Source organism: Trichosurus vulpecula, chromosome 5 (assembly GCF_011100635.1).
Source record: "Trichosurus vulpecula isolate mTriVul1 chromosome 5, mTriVul1.pri, whole genome shotgun sequence".
Taxonomy (NCBI): domain Eukaryota; kingdom Metazoa; phylum Chordata; class Mammalia; order Diprotodontia; family Phalangeridae; genus Trichosurus; species Trichosurus vulpecula.
In genome coordinates this window covers 260,790,127-260,806,060 of record NC_050577.1, presented here as the reverse complement: position 1 = coordinate 260,806,060, position 15,934 = coordinate 260,790,127, and the positions used below count along the sequence as shown (strand labels likewise).

The 15,934-nt window shown below is 33.7% G+C and overlaps 1 pseudogene; it reads right to left on the bottom strand.

The window, feature by feature from the left end:
* Positions 1–15,174: 15,174 nt before the first annotated feature.
* Positions 15,175–15,602, bottom strand: LOC118852169 (annotated as a pseudogene).
* Positions 15,603–15,934: the final 332 nt, after the last annotated feature.

Genomic DNA, 15,934 nt, shown 5'->3' with positions numbered 1-15,934 from the left:
CAGACACCAAAGAAAAAATAGTAGGTCAAAAGGAAAAGTTTGTCACACCTGGGTGAAAATAGAGCAGAGTCTAGTGCAAGAGCCACCAGTAAAGCCCTGGCCCCAGCAAACCAGGAGTAGACCTGGGGAGGCATTAAAGAAGCAGCAGCAGTAGCTGCTTTAAGAGCTCTCAGCCCAAATAGCAAGAAGGAAGGTGGTTGAACAACTGGTCAGCAGGCAATTATAGGGGTCTCTTTGTGCACAGTGAGGCAGGACTCTGTTGCCTTGCCCATACTCAGATCTGGGTCACAGTCCTGGGTGGCAGTCTAAGGGTGAGGAGGAGCACTAGTACAACAGAGCTTACAGCCATGATGGAGCAGGGATCCTCCTCACAATTCCAGGATAGAATAGAGTGCTTATGGTCACTCACAGACCAGAACACAGGCCCAGGATAGATGTAAACTTTCCTCTCCTTAGATCATACCACCTTGGAAGAAGTGGACTTGATGTTCTCTCAGTTCCCTTCCAACTCTGAAATCCAATAATACTAAACATATTACAAAATGCTGATCTGCTCTTGAATGAAAGAATAAACCAGTCCAAGAATGTAACTGTATTCTATATTATATTTAGAATATAATCAGCCAAATCAGGGCTCAATATGTGGAATAAAACTCATCTAACTTTTCATTCAAATTTGTTATTTTCTAACATTAACACAACCTTTTGCACTTCAATATTAGAAGTAGAGTTCAAAACACATTTATTGGGAATTTGATGTTTAAAGCAGAGGAATTTAAAAAATAATGCTTCACTGAAGTTTTAAAATTTGTTCAATATTAATAAGGACACAGGATTATACTCTTTTTAAATCATTAATATATTCTGAGGACAAGTTTCAAATATATTTGATTCTTGTCTATTCTGTTTTACCCAGAGGGATTAAAAAGCCAAATCACAGTCTGTCAAACCAATGGATTAGTTCTAAACTTCATCTGATAGTGGTTTCTCCTTGTTTTCTATTAAACTAGACCACTGATTCTTAAGATAAAAATTATCTAATAAAATCAAATTAATTTCTCCATTAAGCTATTGGTAAAATTACAAAATCACAATTTTTCATTCGATCATATAGGGACTCCTCCTACTCCCAAAATTATAATCAGAAAACAAAATAAATATGGTAGGAAGAAAAAAAATAGAAAGCGATATTTCATCAAAGATAAATTTATATGAACTCAGGAAATTTTAACAAGTTGTTTATGTGTGGGATTTAAGGAAGAGATGTGAAGTTGGAAAGCTTAACTAACTTGAATGGCAGAGTCAAGATACCAAAATGTACTTGCAGGCTAGAGCAATGGAATGGATCAAATGAAATCAATGTAATAAAGATAAATCTAAGACAGTTTTGTTAATCATGGCATGGTTATGTCATATAATATCTATGAAAAAGAGCTTGGAGTTTTAGTGGAATGAAACTTTACTGTGATATAAAAGACAAAAACAAAAAAAAAACAAAGAAAAAAGTCACACCTGTTCTAGGCTACATTAAAAATTTATATTGATAAGAATCAGGAATTTCATAGTTGTGCTCAATGTTAGATGCCAGCTGGAGTATTGTCTAGTGTTCTATATAAAACATGGCTTTAAGTATATGTTACACTAAATATTCATGTTCTTAGTTATCCTGTACATTTTGGAGTGGAATGTGGAAATAAATGTGGCAAGAGTACTAGACAAAGTATTAAGAAAGGCTTTAGGTCATAACACAACATTGTCATCAATGAGTGGTATCAGCATGGGCAGACCACAGTATTTGCTTCAAAGTAGCTGTTTCAATATATGCAAAAAATTTTGCTTAATTTCAACATATATCTATCAATTCCCTACTATTATAGAACATTGTCCTGTATTTCTGGGGGATAACTTGTCTATATAGGACAAATTTCATACCTTCACACAGCCTATGAGCTAGTACCAGGATAAGATACAAACACAAAATCCATAAGCTAAGTGTAAAATAAAGAATTATACAAAGTTCTAGGGAGAATGATCTCTAAGATCTCTTCAAATTTTAAATTTGCAAGATTCTCAACATTGAAGCATTCACATTTAAATCAGTTCTGCATGTGTTGGTACCTATTCACTCATGAGTAAAGACATAGAAACATATTACTAAAGGTGACCCCACAATTTCATTCAGAATTTAAAAAAAAAAAACTATCAATTGTTCTTGGTCCACTTTCACTGTAGAACAATAGTTTAATATTTTTTCAAGAAAAAAATATATTTTCTACCTCTCTTCAGTAACAAATTCCTGTGTTCCGTGCCCCATATCCATATTTTCAAGATATTCTCTGTAGTGACAACAGGTTTCTTCTCATCTGGCTTCCTTTGGCTATTGGAAACAATTCACAAACAAGTAGAACCACTACAGGAAGATTTCCTTCTTTAATAGTGGAAACCTCTCTGACCCAATTCTCAATAAACTCTACAACAAATGAAAAATGATAAAGTACAAAGGTAATGAATATATTCACCCAAAATGCATGATCAATTTGAAAATAATAAAAACACAAATTTAAAGATTTTTAAACCATGTATTAAGATCATATACAGAAATGCATATACAACTTATTAGAGGCTATACTTGTCCTATTTCTCAAAAAATATCTTTATCATTATGAATATGGTAGGAAAATTGGGAACACATGGAGGGAATTGAATTGACATCTATGCATCAACTCAATTTTCTTGACTTTAAGCATTGTCAAACAATATTTTTCTATCATGTATTTATTCTTACAAATATTTCAGATGTATTTTTGTAAGCAAATATAATAGGGCAGGCTTGATTGGATATTGAATCCATATCTGAATGTTAAAATGATGAATTAAATGTAAAAAAATTCTACTTACATGATAGCTTAAATTCAAAAAAAAGAATGGAAAAATGTAGAATAATAAACAATTTATATGAAACTGTAGACACTTTGCAAAAGATGTAGGCAGATTTAAAACAAAAAAAAGAAGAAAATGTTACTATAAAAGATGACAGAATTAGTTAAAAAAACTAAATTTTAAATGAGCAAAAACAATTTAATATATCTTGAGGTGAAAAAAAGGAGGCCAAATATAGAAATATAACTCTTCCATAAAGATATGATGTAATGTCAACTTAATGAAAAAGTGGAGGGGGCAGAGCCAAGATGGAAAATAGAAGGCAGTACTCATCTGAGCTCTCCCCAAAACCCCTCCAAACACCTTTAAGTAATGCCACAAAAATCTTTTTAAGCAGTAGAACCCATGAAAGGATGGGATGGAATGATTTTCCAGCCATAGACAATCTAGAAAGTCAACAGTATATGTCAGTCATATTGGGTTGACAGTGGACCCAGTCCCAGCAAACTAGAAGCAGGACTTGGGAGCCACTGAATAAGCAGCATCTGCTGCTTCCAATGTCTCAGCCCAGATGGTAAGGATGAGGTGGTTAGAGAACTGGTCAGAAGGAGATTACAGTGGTGTATTTGCTCACACTGAGGCAGGACTGTGTTGCCTTGCCCATACTCAGATCTGGGTCACAGTCCTGGGTGGCAGTCTTAGGGCAAGGAGGAGCACTAGCACAAGAGAGCTTGTAGGAACTGTGGAGCGAGGAGCCTCATAACACTTCCAGGGCAGAAAAGAATGCTTGTGATTGCACACAGACAAGAACACAGGCCAGGAGAGGAAAACAAACATCCCCTTATATCTTATCACCTTGAAAGAACTGAAAACTTACAGGTCTGCAGAAGTATCTCTGAAAACAGCTACACACAACTCCTGAAGCTTGGGACAGTATGCCCTACACCCTGGAAGCAGAGCTAAACTTTATCAAAGAGTTAAAAGTCAAGAAATAGACTGGGGAAATAAGCAAGCAACAGACAAAAATTCTGGCCATAAAAAGATTATATGCTGACAAGGAAGAGCAAAACTCACAATCAAAAGAAGATAAGAAAGTCAAAATTCCTACATCCAAAGCCTCCCAGAAAAATATGAATTGGTCTCAAGCCATGGAAGAGCTCAAAAAGGATTATGAAAATCAAGGAAGAGAGGTAGAGGAAAAATTGGAAAGAGAAATGAGAGTGGTGCAAGAAAAACATGAGAGAAAAAAAGTTGACATCTTGCTAAAAGAGACCCCCCAAAATACTAAAGAAAATAACACCTTAAAAAAAGACTAGGCCAAGTATAACAGAGATCTAAATATCCAATGAGGAGAAGAATGCCTTAAAAAGCAGAATTGGCCAAATGAAAAAGGAGATACAAAATCTCACTGAAGATAATAAGTCCTTAAAAATTAGAATGGGGCAAGTGGAAGCTAATGACTTTTATGAAAAATCAAGAAACAATAAAATAAAACCAAAAGAATAAAAAAAGACAATGTGAAATATCTCATTAGAAAAACAATTGACCTGGAAAATAGATCCAGGAGAGATAATTTAAAAATCATTGTGCCACCTGAAAACCAAGGTTTATAAAAAAAGGAAATTAGAGATTATCTTTCAAAAAATTTATCAAGGCAAAATGTCCTGATACTCTATATATCAGATACCCTCATATACCAGAGGGTAAAATAGAAATTGAAAGAATCCACCAATCACCTCCAGAAAGAGATTCTCAAAAGAAAACTCCCAAGAATATTATAGCCAAATTCCAGATCTCACAGGTCAAGGAGAAAATATTGCAAGGACACAGAAAGAACAAATCAAATATCATGGAGCCAAAGTCAGGATAGAGATAGAGAATATTACAAAATTTTAAAAAAGATAACTTTGGTTATATTTAATTAAAAAGTTTTTGTACAAACAAAACCAATGCAACCAAGATTTAAAGGAAGTGTCTCTGATAAAGGCCTAATTTCTCAAATATATAGGGAAATGAGTCAAATTTACTAGTATACAAGTCATTTCCCCACTGATAAATGGTCACAAGATATATACAGGCAGTTTTCAGATGAAGAAATCAAATCTATCTATAGGCATATGAAGGAGTACTCTAAATAACTTTTGATTAGAGAACTGCAAATTAAAACAACTCTGAGGTACTACCTCACACCTATTAGATTGACTAATTTAATAGAAAAAAGTGATAAATGCTGGAAAAGATGTGGCAAAATAGGACCACTAACTCACCTTTGGAGTTGTGAGATGATCCAAATATTCTGGAGATCAGTTTGGAACTATGCCAAAAAGGTAAGAAAACTATACACATCCTTTGATTCAGCGATACCACAACTAGGTCTGTATCCCAAAAAGATCAAAAAAGGGAAAAAAGACCTGCACATAAAAAAAATTATGATATCCTTTTGTGGTGGCAAAATATAATAAATTGAGGGGATTCTCACCAATTGGGGGATAAGTGAATGGGCTGTGTTATATGAAGGTAATGGAATACAATTGTGCAATAAGAAACGATGAACACATAGATTTCAGAAGAAACTTGGAAAGGCTTGTATAAACTGATGCAAAGTGAAATGAGCAGAACCAGGAAAACTATGAATTACTCAACTCTTCTCAGCAACATGATGATACAAGATAAGTACAAAGGATCAATATCTTACATCTTCTACCAAGATAAGGTCAAAATGAATACGTCATACATATAAAGAGATTTTAAAAGAAAGTTACAGGAATATGTAAGATATTACTTATCAGGCTTATGGATAGATAAACAGTGAATAAGCAACCAATAGAGACGGAAGTTAGGTGTAAAATGGATAAATTCTATTACATTATATTTTTTAAAAAGTTTTTGTACAAATAAAATAAATGTAGAACAGATAGAAGGAAAGCAGAATATTGGGAAAACATGTCATGCCACTTTATCAGATAAAGGTCTCATATATGAAATATATTAAGAACTTTGTCAAACCTATAAGAATATGAGTCATTACTGTGTCTGATGACTGATTTTGATAGACTTAGCCCTTATCAGCAATGAAAGGACCTAAAATGATTCCAAAGGACTCATGATGGAAAATGCCATCCACATCCAGAGAAAGAATTATAGAGTCTGAATGTAGAGTGAAGCAGATTATTTTCTTTTTTGTTTTGTTTTGTTTTGTTTTTCTTTATCATGATTTCTCTCATTTGTTAAAATTCTCCTATGCAACAAGACTAATGTGAAAATATATTCAATAGGAATGTATATGTAGAGCCTATGTCAGATTGCAGGCCATCTTAGGGAGGGAGGGGGAAAAATTTAAAAGTTATGGAAGTAAATGTTGAAAACTAAAAATGAATTAATTAACTAACAAAAAAAGAATATCAGTCATTTCTCAATTGATAAAGTTCCAAAGGATATGAAGAGACAGTTTTTCAATGAAGAAATCAAAACAATTTATTGTCATATGAAAAACAATGTTCTAAATCTTTATTGATTAGAAAAATACCTGAAAGTATTTTAAACAAAGAGAAGAAAAAGAATGTATGTGTTGGGGCTCTGTGTCCAAAGATGTCCTCTCATCTGACTTAGGCAAAGGGATAAAAAACAAAACAAAAGAACAAAAAGTGTCTTTTATTTTGTACTTCTTCCACCACCTTATCTGAGGGCTATTGAGAAAATGGAGAAAGAAGCACATATCTTAAGTCTTAAGAAAATTCTCCTTGCAAGGGAAGAAACAATGGCAGTTGAATAATGTATCACCTCTGTTTCAGTTGAGATTACACCAAGTAAGAGAAAATCCCTCCTTTTTGCTTTGATTTACATTCAAGTAAATATACACTTCATCAACCTGGAATCCATGTGGCAGAGAAACAGTAGTACCATTGATCATTGGAGTCTACACAGGAGGAAAACCCTACCCATGAAATTTATGTGAAAAAGAAAGGGGTTCAGCAGAAAGTCCACTTAGCAGATACATGTAATGAGCATGAGGAAGGATTCAATTCAGTTAGAAGTCTTTTTTCTTCTTGCCTTTTTCATCAAAGGCTTATGACATGCTTTAGCCTTCTACTCTTTTCACAAATAGCTTTTACCTGCTAATTCTTTGTTTCCCACCTGGAGCTCTGCTAAGCTTCAACTCCATAGAAGATCATACCCCCTGAGCTCAGTACCACAATCTTCTTTTAACTTACTTCTCTGTGTTGTCTTCTTCCACTAGATTGCATGCCCCTTGAGGACAGGGACTATCTGTCTGTTTCTTATTTGTATCCCCAGCACTTAGTAAGTACCTGGCACATTATAAATCATTAATAAATATTTATTGAGTTGAATTGAATTAGAAGTTCACAATACTCTTCTCTATTTTCCTATGCCAGTTCATTTTGCATATTTCAATTAATTCAATAGGATGAACATTTATTTAGCACCTCCTATTTGTAGAGTAGTAGGGAAAGATTAAATTTTTTAAAAAGCTAAATAAATGAGATATTGTACCAGACTTCATGGAGTTTTAAATCAAGTAGGATAGATGTGACACATACATAATTAAAAATAATAAAGCTATTTTAAGCTATATAAAAGAAAGTGTTTATAACATTGGAAACAATTTCTGACTATAAGACAAGAATAGCTTTATGGACAAATCAGATTGAATAGTTAGAGTTGGGAAGAATATGGGGAAGGTGGAAAAGATATTAATAAAAGCACAACAGTAAGGAAGTATGAAATGTTGGGGGGAGATATTTAGCAATATATGTATTTTTTTTGGCAAGGCCATGGGGATTAAATGACTTACCCAAGGTCACTGAGCAAGTAAGTATCAATTATCTGAAGCAGGATTTGAACCCAGATCCTTTTGAATCCAGAGCTGGTGCTCGCTCCACTGTGTTACCTAGCTGCCTCAGCAATGCAATTTTACAAAGTCATTATGACTAATACATTGTAGAAAGAAGAGGTAGATTAGCGTCAGCTTGTGGAGGCTCATGTGTTTATTTGATATTCAATAGACAATGTCTATTGTCTATTGACAGATATTGATCAAAGGTGTGACATCATCACGTCTGTCCATAACAAAGATGGATCTGACATTGATGTGAATGATGGGCTGAAAGTGTCAGAAGAGATATATTAGAAGTAGGAAGATCAATTAGGAGGCTATTAGGATAGCCTAAGCAATTAGCAAGGGGTGACTGCCTAAAATGACAGAAGTGGTGAGAGAAACCAGAGAAAGGACACAGGAGATATTTTGAAGGTATAATCAAATTTATCAAGCAAGGACTATTCCATTATGTTTATTTTCTTCCGTATTCTGAGTATCTACTCTGTTCCATTCATCAACCATCTTTTTTTTTAATTCAACATATTTTTGATGACTATTATTTTATAACATAGTTTGAGATCTAGGACTACTATAGTGTCTTTCTTCAATTTTTTTTTTCACCTTTCCCCTGAGGTAATTCACTCCCCCCATCCATAATTTTTCATTTATATTTTTTTAATTTATTTATTTTTATCTTTAGTTTACAACACACGGTTTTACATAATTTTGAGTTCCAGATTTTTTCCCCTCCCTCCCCTCTCCCTCTCCAAGACAGCATGGAATCTCATATAACTACCATGTATAACTTCGCATTGAATTAATTTATACGCCAGTCAAGTTGTGGAGAAGAATTATGACCAATGGAATGAATCATGAGAAAGAAGAAACAGAACCAAAAAAAAAAAACCCAAAAACAAAAACAAAAGAGAAGAAAAAAAGGCGAGCATGTAGTGTGCCTCAATCTGCATTCACAATTCTTTCTCTGGATGTTGATAGCATTCTCCAACGTGAGTCACTTGGAGTTGTCCTTGCACCTTGTGTTGCTGAGAAGAGCGAAGTCTGTCAGGGTTGGTCCTCACGGAATCCATGTATCTGTGGCTGTGTACAATGTTCTCCTGGCTCTGCTCCACTCACTCAGCATTATGTTGTGTAGGTTTTTCCAGGTTGTTATGAAGTCCGTATCACCCCCATTTCTTATGGCACAAGAGTATTCCATTACCTTCATATACCACAGCGTGTTCAACCATTCCCCAATTGATGGGCATCCCTTTAATTTCCAATTCTTGGCTACCACAAAAAGAGCTGCTATAAATATTTTTGTACATATGGGTCCCTTCACCTCTTGTGTGATTTCTTTGGGATACAACCCTAGAAATGGTATTGCTGGGTCAAAGGCTATGAACATTCTTGTGGCCCTTTGGGCATAGTTCCAAATCACTCTCCAAAATGGCTGGATTATCTCACAACTCCACCAGCAATGTAACAATGTTCCAATTTTCCCACATCCTTTCCAGCATGTATCATCCTCCTGCTTTGTTATTTTAGCCAATCTGACAGGAGAGATGTGGTATTTAAGAGTTGTTTTGATTTGCATTTCTCTAATCAGTAGTGATTTAGAGCATTTTTTCATATGCCTATAGATAGCTTTAATTTCTTCCTCTGAAAACTGCCTGTTCATATCGTTTGACCATTTCTCAATTGGGGAATGGCTTGTATTCCTATATATTTGGCTCAGTTCCCTGTATATTTCAGAAATGAGGCCTTTATCAGAGATACTAGTTGTAAAGATTTTCTCCCAATTTTCTGCTTCCCTCCTAATTTTTGTTACATTGGCTTTTTTTGTACAAAAACATTTCAATTTGACATAATCAAAATTATCCATTTTGCATTTTGTAATGCTCTCTATCTCTTGTTGGGTCATGAATTCTTTTCTTTTCCATAAATCTGATAATTAAACTATTCCTTGCTCTCCCAAATTACTTATAGTATCAGCTTTTACTCCTAAATCATGAACCTATTTTGACTTTATTCTGGTATATGGTGTAAGATATTGGTCTATGCCCAGTTTCTGCCCTACCATTTTCCAATTTTCCCAACAGTTTTTGTGAAATAGTGAATTATTAGCCCAGAAGCTGGCCTCTCTGGGTTTATCAAAGAGTAGATTGCTATAGTTGTTGACTTCTCTATCTTGTATTCCTATCCTATTCAACCAATCCACACCTCTGTTTCTTAGCCAGTACCAGGTAGTTTTGATGACTGCTGCTCTGTAGTACAGTTTAATATCTGGTATGGCTAGGCCACCTTCTCTAGCATTTCTTTTCATTAATGCCCTAGATATTCTAGACCACTTGTTTTTCCAGATGAATTTTGTTATAATTTTGTCCAGCTCCGTAAAATAATTTTTTGGTAGTTCAATTGGTATGGCATTGAATAGATAGATTAATTTAGGTAAAATTGACATTTTTATTATATTAGCTTGGCCTAACCATGAGCAACTGATATTTTTCCATTTATTCAGATCTGACTTTATTTGCGTGAAAAGTGTTTCATAGTTATGTTCATATAGGCCCTGGGTTTGTCTTGGCAAATAGACTCCCAAATATTTTGTAGTGTCTACAGTAACTTTGAATGGAATTTCTCTTTCTATCTCTTGCTGTTGGGCTTTGTCAGTAATGTATAGGAATGCTGAGGATTTATGTGGGTTTATTTTATATCCTGCAACTTTGCTAAAGTTGTTTATTATTTCAAGTAGTTTTTTACTTATTCTCTAGGATTCTCCAAATAAATCATCATATCATCTGCAAAAAGTGATAATTTAGTTTCTTCTCTTCCTATTCTAATTCCTTCAATTTCTTTTTCTTCTCTTATTGCTACAGCTAACATTTCTAGTACCAAATTGAATAGTAGGGGTGATAATGGACTTCCTTGTTTCACCCCTGATCTTATTGGGAATGCATGTAGCTTATCCCCATTACAAATAATGCTTGCTGATGGTTTTAGGTAGATGCTATTTATAATTTTAAGGAAGGTTCCATTTATTCCTATGCTTTCTAGTGTTTTTAGTAGGAATGGGTGTTGTATTTTGTCGAAGGCTTTTTCTGCATCTATTGAGATGATCATATGGTTTCTGCTAGTTTTGTTGTTGATATGGTCAATTATGCTAATAGTTTTCCTAATATTTAACCAGCCTTGCATTCCTGGAATAAATCCTACCTGGTCATAGTGTATTATTCTCAAGATGAATTGTTGCAATCTTTTTGCTAATATTTTATTTAAAATTTTCGCATCAATATTCATTAGGGAAATTGGTCTATAATTTTCTTTCTCTGTTTTGACTCTACCTGGTTTGGGTATTAGTGCCATATTTGTGTCATAAAAAGAATTTGGTAGCACTCCTTCTTCACTTATTTTCCCAAATAGTCTACAAAGTATTGGAATTAGTTGTTCTTTAAATGTTTGATAGAATTCACATGTAAAACCATCTGGCCCTGGAGATGTTTTCCTAGGGAGTTCATTGATGTCATGCTCAATTTCTTTTTCTGATATGGGGTTATTAAGAAATTTTACTTCCTTTTCTGTTAACCTGGCCAGTTTATGTTTTTGTGGATATTCATCCATATCTCTAAGGTTGTCAAATTTATGGGCATACAATTGGGCAAAATAATTCCTAATTATTGTTTTGATTTCCTCTTCATTAGAGGTGAACTCATCCTTTTCATTTTTGATACTGGTAATTTGATTTTCTTCTTTCTTTTTTTTAAATTAAATTGACCAAAGGTTTATCAATTTTATTGTTTTTTTCATAAAACCAGCTCTTTGTTTTATTTATTAATTCAATAGTTTTTTTGGTTTCAATTTTATTAATCTCTCCTTTGATTTTCAGAATTTCTAATTTAGTATTTAATTGGGGGTTTTCTATTTGTTCTTTTTCTAGCTTTTTCAGCTGTATGCCCAGACCATTGATCCTTTTTCCCTATTTTATTCATGTAAGCATTTAGACATATAAAAAATTCCCCTAAGAACTGTTTTTGCTGCATCCCATAAGTTTTGCCATGTTGTTTCATTATTGTCATTCTCTTGAATGAAGTTATTAATTGTTTCTCTGATTTTTTTTAAACCTAGCTCCATGATGTCAATTTCATTGAGATGTCATTCTATAAGCACATTAAATTAGATAGTTTTGCCAGTTTTATTATGTTAGTGAAGCCTATCCAGGATAATTTAATCTCTGATTTTTTTAGGTCTGTCTTTATTTCTGTAATGAGTGTTTTGTAATGAAATCCTTATAATTTTATGCATTCTAAATTCTATAATCATATTGAAGAGAATCTATTTTGCTACATAAATGGGTAATATATACAAAGATGAGTTGTTGGTCTGAGTTTATTTTATATCCTGCTAATTTACTGATGGTATCAATCATTTCAATTAACTTTTTGGTTGGCTATCTAGGATTCTTTAAGTAGACAACCATAACATTTACCAAAAAAGGTGTATTTTATTTCCTTCTTGCCTATTCTTTTTCCTTCAATTTCTTTTTTTCTTCTGTTATTGCTAAGCTTTTTTTGGAGGGTGATAAAGACCCATTATTTGAAAATTTTCAGAAAACTAGAAAGCAACTTGTTCTAAATTAAATACAGATCAACCTCTCCCTTTATATATCAAAATAAGCTCTGAACTTAGATGTGAAAAGCTTCATAAAGATGTGAAAAGAGAAAGAAATTATTTTTGTAGTTAAAAATATGGAAAGGTTTCATAGCCAATCAAGGAATATAGAAAATCACAGAAGAGAAAAATGTCATTTTTGAATTACATAAAATTGAAAAACTTTTGTACAAATGAAATGAATATAGGTAATATTGGGGGAAAAATAAATAACTAGGGGGGGATCCCCAAAACATTTTGCAGCAAATTTCTCTGATAAATGCCAAATAGTTAAGATATTTAAGAAACTTATTCAATTATATAAGAAAAAAAGTATCTTACACAGTAAATGGTCAAAGGATATGAGCAAAGGAAGATAGCTATGCACAAAATCACTATTATTTAGAAAATAAAAGTTAGAACAACTCTAAGCTTCCCTCTCGTACCCATCATACTAATATTTTTTTTTTTAAAAAAAGCAAGATGACTGCCATTATTTGTGCAACAAGAAAATAGGTACACTAATATACTATTAGCCAAGCTGTGCAAAGCTACATCTATCAATTCTGTAAAGGAACTTGGAACTACAGAATACCCAAAATGTCAATAAATTTTATTTACCCATCCACCTTAATATTGAGCATATATACAAAGTGACTAAAGAGGAAAAGGACCAATATTTACACCCCAAAATATTTAGAGCAGCTCTTTCTGTTGTAGCAAAGATTTGGAAACTCAAAGGTGTCCATTAATTAGGAGGAAAAACTGAAAAAAATATGGAATATGAATGTAATAGAACATGATTATGTCACAAGAAATAATGAAAAGGATGGTTTCACAGAAAGCTGGGAAGATTTCTACAAAACAATACAGAGTGAAGTGAGTGGAACCAAGAGTTTATAAAACAATGTCAATATATATTTTTGTGTCTGCTTGTATAAACTGTATCATGCTATAGAGTATAAAATTCTTGAGGAAGACTCTAATATTGTTTTTAATCACCAGGGAATAAAAAGTGATAACCAGGAAACATAATAATGAGATAATTGGTCAATGTTCACTGACTGATTGATTGATCACTCCTAAAATAACCATAAATCAAAAGGTTGAGAAATCAGGGCAAGTGTCATGTTCCCAGAAAGTATTTGGGTTAAAATATCCTTTATATTAATGCAGTTCAAAGGCTTCTAAACAAAATAAAAGTATTCTGTAAGCTGATCTGTTTGGCTTTAAAATGATATTTCCTTTCAATACACTCACTTTTTTCCCCCAAATTGGGTCATTTGTTTTCTCTACATAATGAATTCTCCATTTAAAATGTTCTCCCTACTAGATAGGTAGTAGGGTATAGTAGTAAGAGTAGCAGGTTTGGAATGAGAATAGGTTAATTTGAATTATGCATCTATTTCTCACTTTCCATGTTACCTTGTCAAATCAGTTTATTTTTTGGGTTCTTATTTTCCATATCCATAACATAATAGAGTTCAGACTGATGCTTTCTCTCCATGTAAAGACCCTTTTGCATTCTTAAATCTTACAAAACCCATTACATAGTTGTCTAAAATTACATGTTAAATGAAAGAGGCAGGATTCAAACCCACTTCTCTAAATTCCATATTCAGGGCATTTCTCACTGTTATATAAATCAGAGGGAGAAAATTTAAAATAGAGATCACCAAAGGACAGGGAAAAATGTTTTCAGCCCATTCTATACCAAAGAGTTCTTGGTAACATATAGACCATACATAAGCCATTGATTAAGGTATTGCTGAGGAAGATATTTAATTTTCTTTTTAATTTGAAAATGGGTGGTTTGTGCTGAATTTCTACCCTTTTTGTGCCTTTAATAAAACGTTGTTCCAACAACTTCTATTTGAATCATATGCATATTTCACAGGTTTCTAAAATTAGTACAACCATTTTAAAAGGCTATTTTTGGAATGAGGAACCCAAAATAAGCCATTAAAAAACTCTTTAGCTGTGAGACACATTATTCTCTTTGCCTAAATTGTTCAATCATTCTTTAAAACCATCCAGAATTCAGCCTGCTACTTCTGCCTAAAACAAGCAGTCAATTTTAATTAACTTGGTATGTAGGAGTCTTTGGCATTTGTGGAAACCAGGCACAAAGCCAACCCCCAAAGCACCATTCATCAATTTACCTCAAAAGGAACAAAGAAATAGAAGTTATTTGCTCAAAAGAGTTTTAGCCCAATATTCAGAATTTTGACACAAATGAATCAGAAAATAAAATTTCCACAATCATTTTTTTCAGGGTTCAGAAAAAAAATGCCCCATTTAAACTTATCTCGGGTTTCATTATTGATCAGATAATTCTAGGTCTGAATGAGTAAGCTTTTAAGAACATTTTTTCCTTATTATTTAAAATATTCCTGGATAAAGGATATCTTCTGTGTCTTAATGAAATGATTTAAGAGGCAAATGTCAAAGAAAAAAAGAGATACATTGTTAGGCCAACTCTTGAGATATCACTCAAGTGGTAGAATTATATTTTGAATTTTCAAAGAATTAGAATCTTTTGCTGCACTATTTTCTCTGTAATTTATCCTTATCTGCAACCTTTCATCTATTGGAATTGTAAAGCAAGATGTTGATGACTGATAAATTAGTACCTACCTAAATATAGGTATTTTATTTTATTTTATTTTGTATTCACCTGCATATTTATTTAAAGACAATCACTTACACAGCATATAAAAAAATAATTTTCCTAGCTCACACAAAAGTCTTCTGACATTGGCAATGAAAAACGCCACCACCCAAGCACACAGAAAAAGTTAAAAATCCTCAGGCTAGATGGGCTTAATCTTGAAATGCAAACCGATTAAGACTGAAGACTAAACACTTCAACTTCTGGACCAGGTAATAAAACACTCGCAAACCTTCAGGATCCTTGGACTGGTTCACATCAATAAAGGAGCCAATTTTCGATGTGGTAAAAGAAATGTGTTCGTCTCCAGTCACAATTTCAAGTTCCTGCCTGCCCACCCTGTCCGGTGGAGGCCACAAAGCATCGTCTTCTTTTGTAATCTCACTGTCGTCCATGATTCTCTTCAGTTCCTCCATCACACTCTTATGGACATAAACCTCTTTTCTGATCATGATGTCATTTTTGTGATTGCCGCAGCTTTCCGTCCGGCCGAAATTCGAACTCCAGGAACTCGTGGCAGAACTTGCCCTTGTGCCCCACGTAGTAGCGCAGGTAGAAATAGCTGGCCATGGCAGAGCGAAGCTGGGCCTGAATGTGCGGGACGCGCGGAGGGACGAGAGGCTGCACAAGCGCTGCCACCAAGCAGACCGGCAGGACTCTGGCTAGACCGCTGGGCGTGCGTGGCATGGTATTTTATTTTATAACTACAAAAAGGCTGGAAATGACAAGCATTCCAATTTTTTTTTTTTTATCAAATGTATTAGGAATTATGTTGTTTTTTTTTTTTTTTCCATTTAGCAAAGTACCATGAATTGAGTTCCTATGCATTTCTTTTAATCCTGAGGAAAGAAGGCTAGCCTAGCACGCAAAGAAGGACACTCATGTGTTGCTTCAAACCATCT